Genomic DNA, 9729 nt, shown 5'->3' on the forward strand with positions numbered 1-9729 from the left:
CCGTTTTTCATCATTTTTGAGGTTTTGAAAAACAAAACAAAAAAAACATGGGTTATAGCCCATCGTTTTTCGAAATCTTGATAAAAAATTTTAACCTAGTTTTTAATCATTTTTGAACATGGGCTATAGCCCATACCGTACGGCATACTATAGCACGCCGTTTTTCATCATTTTTGAGGTTTTGAAAAAAATGAAAAAATGAAAAAAAACGATGGGTTATAGCCCATTGTTTTTTTTAATTAAAAAAAAAAAATTATCCTCGTTTTTCATAATTTTTGAACATGGGCTATAGCCCATATCGTACGGCATACTATAGCACGCCGTTTTTCATCATTTTTGAGGTTTTGAAAAAAATGAAAAAAAGAAAAAAAACGATGGGTTATAGCCCATTGTTTTTTTTTATTAAAAAAAAAATTATCCTCGTTTTTCATCATTTTTGAACATGGGCTATAGCCCATATCGTACGGCATACTATAGCACACCGTTTTTCATCATTTTTGAGGTTTTGAAAAAAAAAGAAAAAAAACATGGGTTATAGCCCATCGTTTTTCGAAATCTTGATAAAAAAAATTAACCTCGTTTTTCATCATTTTTGAACATGGGCTATAGCCCATACCCTACGGCATACTATAGCACGCCGTTTTTCATCATTTTTGAGGTTTTGAAAAAAAAGAAAAAAAGAAAAAAAACGATGGGTTATAGCCCATTGTTTTTTTTAATTAAAAAAAAAAATTATCCTCGTTTTTCATCATTTTTGAACATGGGCTATAGCCCATATCGTACGGCATACTATAGCACGCCGTTTTTCATCATTTTTGAGGTTTTGAAAAAAAGTGAAAAAAAGAAAAAAAAAACGATGGGTTATAGCCCATTGTTTTTTTTTATTAAAAAAAAAAATTATCCTCGTTTTTCATCATTTTTGAACATGGGCTATAGCCCATATCGTACGGCATACTATAGCACGCCGTTTTTCATCATTTTTGAGGTTTTGAAAAAAATGAAAAAAAAAAAAACATGGGTTATAGCCCATCGTTTTTTGAAATTTTGAATTCTTTTTTTAACCTCGTTTTTCATCATTTTTGAACATGGGCTATAGCCCATACCGTACGGCATACTATAGCACGCCGTTTTTCATCATTTTTGAGGTTTTGAAAAAAATGAAAAAAAAAACAAAACATGGGTTATAGCCCATCGTTTTTTGAAATTTTGAATTCTTTTTTTAACCTCGTTTTTCATCATTTTTGAACATGGGCTATAGACCATACCGTACGGCATACTATAGCACGCCGTTTTTTATCATTTTTGAGGTTTTGAAAAAAATGAAAAAAAAACAAAACATGGGTTATAGCCCATCGTTTTTTGAAATTTTGAAAAAAAAAAAAAAACTCATTTTTCATCATTTTTGAACATGGGCTATAGCCCATACCGTACGGCATACTATAGCACGCCGTTTTTCATCATTTTTGAGGTTTTGAAAAAACAAACAAAAAAAACATGGGTTATAGCCCATCGTTTTTTGAAATTTTGAATTCTTTTTTTAACCTCGTTTTTCATCATTTTTGAACATGGGCTATAGCCCATACCGTACGGCATACTATAGCACGCCGTTTTTCATCATTTTTGAGGTTTTGAAAAAAATGAAAAAAAAAACAAAACATGGGTTATAGCCCATCGTTTTTTGAAATTTTGAATTCTTTTTTTAACCTCGTTTTTCATCATTTTTGAACATGGGCTATAGACCATACCGTACGGCATACTATAGCACGCCGTTTTTTATCATTTTTGAGGTTTTGAAAAAAATGAAAAAAAAACAAAACATGGGTTATAGCCCATCGTTTTTTGAAATTTTGAAAAAAAAAAAAAAACTCATTTTTCATCATTTTTGAACATGGGCTATAGCCCATACCGTACGGCATACTATAGCACGCCGTTTTTCATCATTTTTGAGGTTTTGAAAAAACAAACAAAAAAAACATGGGTTATAGCCCATCGTTTTTCGAAATCTTGATAAAAAAATTTAACCTCGTTTTTCATCATTTTTGAACATGGGCTATAGCCCATACCGTACGGCCTCATATAGCACACCGTTTTTCATCATTTTTGAGGTTTTGAAAAAAAGTGAAAAAAAGAAAAAAAACGATGGAACGATGGAAAAAATATATATATCCTCGTTTTTCATCATTTTTGAACATGGGCTATAGCCCATATCGTACGGCATACTATAGCACGCCGTTTTTCATCATTTTTGAGGTTTTGAAAAAAATGAAAAAAAAAAAAACATGGGTTATAGCCCATCGTTTTTTGAAATTTTGAATTCTTTTTTTAACCTCGTTTTTCATCATTTTTGAACATGGGCTATAGACCATACCGTACGGCATACTATAGCACGCCGTTTTTTATCATTTTTGAGGTTTTGAAAAAAATGAAAAAAAAACAAAACATGGGTTATAGCCCATCGTTTTTTGAAATTTTGAAAAAAAAAAAAAAACTCATTTTTCATCATTTTTGAACATGGGCTATAGCCCATACCGTACGGCATACTATAGCACGCCGTTTTTCATCATTTTTGAGGTTTTGAAAAAACAAACAAAAAAAACATGGGTTATAGCCCATCGTTTTTCGAAATCTTGATAAAAAAATTTAACCTCGTTTTTCATCATTTTTGAACATGGGCTATAGCCCATACCGTACGGCCTCATATAGCACACCGTTTTTCATCATTTTTGAGGTTTTGAAAAAAAGTGAAAAAAAGAAAAAAAACGATGGAACGATGGAAAAAAAATATATATCCTCGTTTTTCATCATTTTTGAACATGGGCTATAGCCCATATCGTACGGCATACTATAGCACGCCGTTTTTCATCATTTTTGAGGTTTTGAAAAAAATGAAAAAAAAAAAAACATGGGTTATAGCCCATCGTTTTTTGAAATTTTGAAAAAAAAATTAAACCTCGTTTTTCATAATTTTTGAACATGGGCTATAGCCCATACCGTACGGCATACTATAGCACGCAGTTTTTCATCATTTTTGAGGTTTTGAAAAAAATGAAAAAAAAACAAAACATGGGTTATAGCCCATCGTTTCTTTTAATTTTGAAAAAAAAATTAAACCTCATTTTTCATCATTTTTGAACATGGGCTATAGCCCATACCGTACGGCATACTATAGCACGCCGTTTTTCATCATTTTTGAGGTTTTGAAAAAAATGAAAAAATGAAAAAAACGATGGGTTATAGCCCATTGTTTAAAAAAAAAAAAAAAAAAAAAATCCTCGTTTTTCATCATTTTTGAACATGGGCTATAGCCCATATCGTACGGCATACTATTGCACGCCGTTTTTCATAATTTTTGAGGTTTTGAAAAAAACTGGAGAAAAATAATAATAACATGGGTTATAGCCCATCGTTTTTTGAATTTTTGAATTAATTTTTTAACCTCGTTTTTCATCATTTTTTAACATGGGCTATAGCCCATACCGTACGGCATATTATAGCACGCCGTTTTTCATCATTTTTGAGGTTTTGAAAAAAACGAAAAAAAACAAAAAAAACATGGGTTATAGCCCATCGTTTTTTGAAATTTTGATATTTTTTTTAACCTCGTTTTTCATCATTTTTGAACATGGGCTATAGCCCATACCGTACGGCATACTATAGCACGCAGTTTTTCATCATTTTTGAGGTTTTGAAAAAAAACAAAAAAAACAAAAAAAACATGGGTTATAGCCCATCGTTTTTTGAAATTTTGATATTTTTTTTTATCCTCGTTTTTCATCATTTTTGAACATGGGCTATAGCCCATACCGTACGGCACGCCGTTTTTCATCATTTTTGAGGTTTTGAAAAAAATGAAAAAAAAAAAAAAACATGGGTTATAGCCCATCGTTTTTTGAAATTTTGATATTTTTTTTTAACCTCGTTTTTCATCATTTTTGAACATGGGCTATAGCCCATACCGCACGGCATACTAAAGCACGCCGTTTTTCATCATTTTTGAGGTTTTGAAAAAAATGAAAAAAAACAAAAAAAAACATGGGTTATAGCCCATCGTTTTTTGAAATTTTGATATTTTTTTTAACCTAGTTTTTCATCATTTTTGAACATGGGCTATAGCCCATACTGCACGGCATACTATAGCACGCCGTTTTTCATCATTTTTGAGGTTTTGAAAAAAATGAAAACAAAAAAAACATGGGTTATAGCCCATCGTTTTTTGAAATTTTGATATATTTTTTTAACCTCGTTTTTCATCATTTTTCAACATGGGCTATAGCCCATACCGTACGACATACTATAGCACGCCGTTTTTCATCATTTTTGAGGTTTTGAAAAAAATGAAAAAAAAAAAAACATGGGTTATAGCCCATCGTTTTTCGAAATCTTGATAAAAAAATGTAACCTCGTTTTTCATCATTTTTGAACATGGGCTATAGCCCATACCGTACGGCATACTATAGCACGCCGTTTTTCATCATTTTTGAGGTTTTGAAAAAAATGAAAAAAATAAAAAAACATGGGTTATAGCCCATCGTTCTTTGAAATTTTGAAAAAAAAATTAAACCTCGTTTTTCATCATTTTTGAACATGGGCCCTAGCCCATACCGCACGGCATACTAAAGCACGCCGTTTTTCATCATTTTTGAGGTTTTGAAAAAAATGAAAAAAAACGAAAAAAACATGGGTTATAGCCCATCATTTTTTGAAATTTTGATATTTTTTTTAACCTAGTTTTTCATCATTTTTGAACATGGGCTATAGCCCATACTGCACGGCATACTATAGCACGCCGTTTTTCATCATTTTTGAGGTTTTGAAAAAAATGAAAAAAAACAAAAAAAACATGGGTTATAGCCCATCGTTTTTTGAAATTTTGATATTTTTTTTAACCTCGTTTTTCATCATTTTTCAACATGGGCTATAGCCCATACCGTACGACATACTATAGCACGCAGTTTTTCATCATTTTTGAGGTTTAAAAAAAAAAAAAAAAAAAAAAAACATGGGTTATAGCCCATCGTTTTTTGAAAATTTGAATTCTTTTTTTAACCACGTTTTTCATCATTTTTGAACATGGGCTATAGCCCATACCGTACGGCATACTATAGCACGCCGTTTTTCATCATTTTTTAGGTTTTGAAAAAAAAGAAAAAAAAAAAAACATGGGTTATAGCCCATCGTTTTTTGAAATTTTGATATTTATTTTAACCTTGTTTTTCATCATTTTTGAACATGGGCTATAGCCCATACCGTACGGCATACTATAGCACGCAGTTTTTCATAATTTTTGAGGTTTTGAAAAAAAAACAAAAAAAAACATGGGTTATAGCCCATCGTTTTTTGAAATTTTGAATTATTTTTTTAACCTCGTTTTTCGCCGTTTTTCATAATTTTTGAGGTTTTGAAAAAAACTGGAGAAAAATAATAATAACATGGGTTATAGCCCATCGTTTTTAGAATTTTTGAATAAATTTTTTAACCTCGTTTTTCATCATTTTTGAACATGGGCTATAGCCCATATCGTACGGCATACTATTGCACGCCGTTTTTCATCATTTTTGAGGTTTTGAAAAAAACTGGAGAAAAATAATAATAACATGGGTTATAGCCCATCGTTTTTTGAAATTTTGATATATTTTTTTAACCTCGTTTTTCATCATTTTTGAACATGGGCTATAGCCCATACCGCACGGCATACTAAAGCACGCCGTTTTTCATCATTTTTGAGGTTTTGAAAAAAACAAAAAAAAACATGGGTTATAGCCCATCGTTTTTTGAAATTTTGATATTTTTTTTAACCTAGTTTTTCATCATTTTTGAACATGGGCTATAGCCCATACTGCACGGCATACTATAGCACGCCGTTTTTCATCATTTTTGAGGTTTTGAAAAAAATGAAAAAAAACAAAAAAAAACATGGGTTATAGCCCATCGTTTTTTGAAATTTTGATATTTTTTTTAACCTCGTTTTTCATCATTTTTCAACATGGGCTATAGCCCATACCGTACGACATACTATAGCACGCCGTTTTTCATCATTTTTGAGGTTTAAAAAAAAAAAAAAAAAAAAAAAAACATGGGTTATAGCCCATCGTTTTTTGAAATTTTGATATTTTTTTTAACCTCGTTTTTCATCATTTTTGAACATGGGCTATAGCCCATACCGTACGGCATACTATAGCACGCCGTTTTTCATCATTTTTGAGGTTTTGAAAAAACAAACAAAAAAAACATGGGTTATAGCCCATCGTTTTTCGAAATCTTGATAAAAAAAATTAACCTCGTTTTTCATCATTTTTGAACATGGGCTATAGCCCATACCGTACGGCATACTATAGCACACCGTTTTTCATCATTTTTGAGGTTTTGAAAAAAAAGAAAAAAAGAAAAAAACGATGGGTTATAGCCCATTGTTCTTTTTAATTAAAAAAAAAATTATCCTCGTTTTTCATCATTTTTGAACATGGGCTATAGCCCATATCGTACGGCATACTATAGCACGCCGTTTTTCATCATTTTTGAGGTTTTGAAAAAAATGAAAAAAAACAAAACATGGGTTATAGCCCATCATTTTTTGAAATTTTGAAAAAAAAATTAAACCTCAATTTTCATCATTTTTGAACATGGGCTATAGCCCATACCGTACTGCATACTATAGCACGCCGTTTTTCATAATTTTTGAGGTTTTGAAAAAAAAAGAAAAAAAAACATGGGTTATAGCCCATCGTTTTTCGAAATCTTGATAAAAAAAATTAACCTCGTTTTTCATCATTTTTGAACATGGGCTATAGCCCATACCGTACGGCATACTATAGCACACCGTTTTTCATCATTTTTGAGGTTTTGAAAAAAAAGAAAAAAAGAAAAAAACGATGGGTTATAGCCCATTGTTTTTTTTAATTAAAAAAAAAAAATTATCCTCGTTTTTCATCATTTTTGAACATGGGCTATAGCCCATATCGTACGGCATACTATAGCACGCCGTTTTTCATCATTTTTGAGGTTTTGAAAAAAATGAAAAAAAAAACAAAACATGGGTTATAGCCCATCGTTTTTTGAAATTTTGAAAAAAAAATTAAACCTAATTTTTCATCATTTTTGAACATGGGCTATAGCCCATACCGTACGGCATACTATAGCACGCCGTTTTTCATCATTTTTGAGGTTTTGAAATAAATGAAAAATAAAAAAACATGGGTTATAGCCCATCGTTTTTCGAAATCTTGATAAAAAAATTTAACCTCGTTTTTCATCATTTTTTAACATGGGCTATAGCCCATACCGTACGGCATACTATAGCACGCCGTTTTTCATCATTTTTGAGGTTTTGAAAAAAATGAAAAAAATAAAAAAACATGGGTTATAGCCCATCGTTCTTTGAAATTTTGAAAAAAAAATTAAACCTCGTTTTTCATAATTTTTGAACATGGGCTATAGCCCATACCGTACGACATACTATAGCACGCCGTTTTTCATCATTTTTGAGGTTTAAAAAAAAAAAAAAAAAAAAAAAAACATGGGTTATAGCCCATCGTTTTTTGAAATTTTGATATTTTTTTTAACCTCGTTTTTCATCATTTTTGAACATGGGCTATAGCCCATACCGTACGGCATACTATAGCACGCCGTTTTTCATCATTTTTGAGGTTTTGAAAAAAAAAACAAAAAAAACATGGGTTATAGCCCATCGTTTTTCGAAATCTTGATAAAAAAAATTAACCTCGTTTTTCATCATTTTTGAACATGGGCTATAGCCCATACCGTACGGCATACTATAGCACACCGTTTTTCATCATTTTTGAGGTTTTGAAAAAAAAGAAAAAAAGAAAAAAACGATGGGTTATAGCCCATTGTTCTTTTTAATTAAAAAAAAAATTATCCTCGTTTTTCATCATTTTTGAACATGGGCTATAGCCCATATCGTACGGCATACTATAGCACGCCGTTTTTCATCATTTTTGAGGTTTTGAAAAAAATGAAAAAAAACAAAACATGGGTTATAGCCCATCATTTTTTGAAATTTTGAAAAAAAAATTAAACCTCAATTTTCATCATTTTTGAACATGGGCTATAGCCCATACCGTACTGCATACTATAGCAAGCCGTTTTTCATAATTTTTGAGGTTTTGAAAAAAAAACAAAAAAAAACATGGGTTATAGCCCATCGTTTTTCGAAATCTTGATAAAAAAAATTAACCTCGTTTTTCATCATTTTTGAACATGGGCTATAGCCCATACCGTACGGCATACTATAGCACACCGTTTTTCATCATTTTTGAGGTTTTGAAAAAAAAGAAAAAAAGAAAAAAACGATGGGTTATAGCCCATTGTTTTTTTTAATTAAAAAAAAAAAATTATCCTCGTTTTTCATCATTTTTGAACATGGGCTATAGCCCATATCGTACGGCATACTATAGCACGCCGTTTTTCATCATTTTTGAGGTTTTGAAAAAAATGAAAAAAAAAACAAAACATGGGTTATAGCCCATCGTTTTTTGAAATTTTGAAAAAAAAATTAAACCTAATTTTTCATCATTTTTGAACATGGGCTATAGCCCATACCGTACGGCATACTATAGCACGCCGTTTTTCATCATTTTTGAGGTTTTGAAATAAATGAAAAATAAAAAAACATGGGTTATAGCCCATCGTTTTTCGAAATCTTGATAAAAAAATTTAACCTCGTTTTTCATCATTTTTTAACATGGGCTATAGCCCATACCGTACGGCATACTATAGCACGCCGTTTTTCATCATTTTTGAGGTTTTGAAAAAAATGAAAAAAATAAAAAAACATGGGTTATAGCCCATCGTTCTTTGAAATTTTGAAAAAAAAATTAAACCTCGTTTTTCATAATTTTTGAACATGGGCTATAGCCCATACCGTACGACATACTATAGCACGCCGTTTTTCATCATTTTTGAGGTTTAAAAAAAAAAAAAAAAAAAAAAAAACATGGGTTATAGCCCATCGTTTTTTGAAATTTTGATATTTTTTTTAACCTCGTTTTTCATCATTTTTGAACATGGGCTATAGCCCATACCGTACGGCATACTATAGCACGCCGTTTTTCATCATTTTTGAGGTTTTGAAAAAAAAAACAAAAAAAACATGGGTTATAGCCCATCGTTTTTCGAAATCTTGATAAAAAAAATTAACCTCGTTTTTCATCATTTTTGAACATGGGCTATAGCCCATACCGTACGGCATACTATAGCACACCGTTTTTCATCATTTTTGAGGTTTTGAAAAAAAAGAAAAAAAGAAAAAAACGATGGGTTATAGCCCATTGTTCTTTTTAATTAAAAAAAAAATTATCCTCGTTTTTCATCATTTTTGAACATGGGCTATAGCCCATATCGTACGGCATACTATAGCACGCCGTTTTTCATCATTTTTGAGGTTTTGAAAAAAATGAAAAAAAACAAAACATGGGTTATAGCCCATCATTTTTTGAAATTTTGAAAAAAAAATTAAACCTCAATTTTCATCATTTTTGAACATGGGCTATAGCCCATACCGTACTGCATACTATAGCACGCCGTTTTTCATAATTTTTGAGGTTTTGAAAAAAAAAGAAAAAAAAACATGGGTTATAGCCCATCGTTTTTCGAAATCTTGATAAAAAAAATTAACCTCGTTTTTCATCATTTTTGAACATGGGCTATAGCCCATACCGTACGGCATACTATAGCACACCGTTTTTCATCATTTTTGAGGTTTTGAAAAAA

This window comes from Protomyctophum parallelum, assembly GCF_964188405.1.
Source record: "Protomyctophum parallelum genome assembly, chromosome: 2".
Lineage (NCBI taxonomy): Eukaryota > Metazoa > Chordata > Actinopteri > Myctophiformes > Myctophidae > Protomyctophum > Protomyctophum parallelum.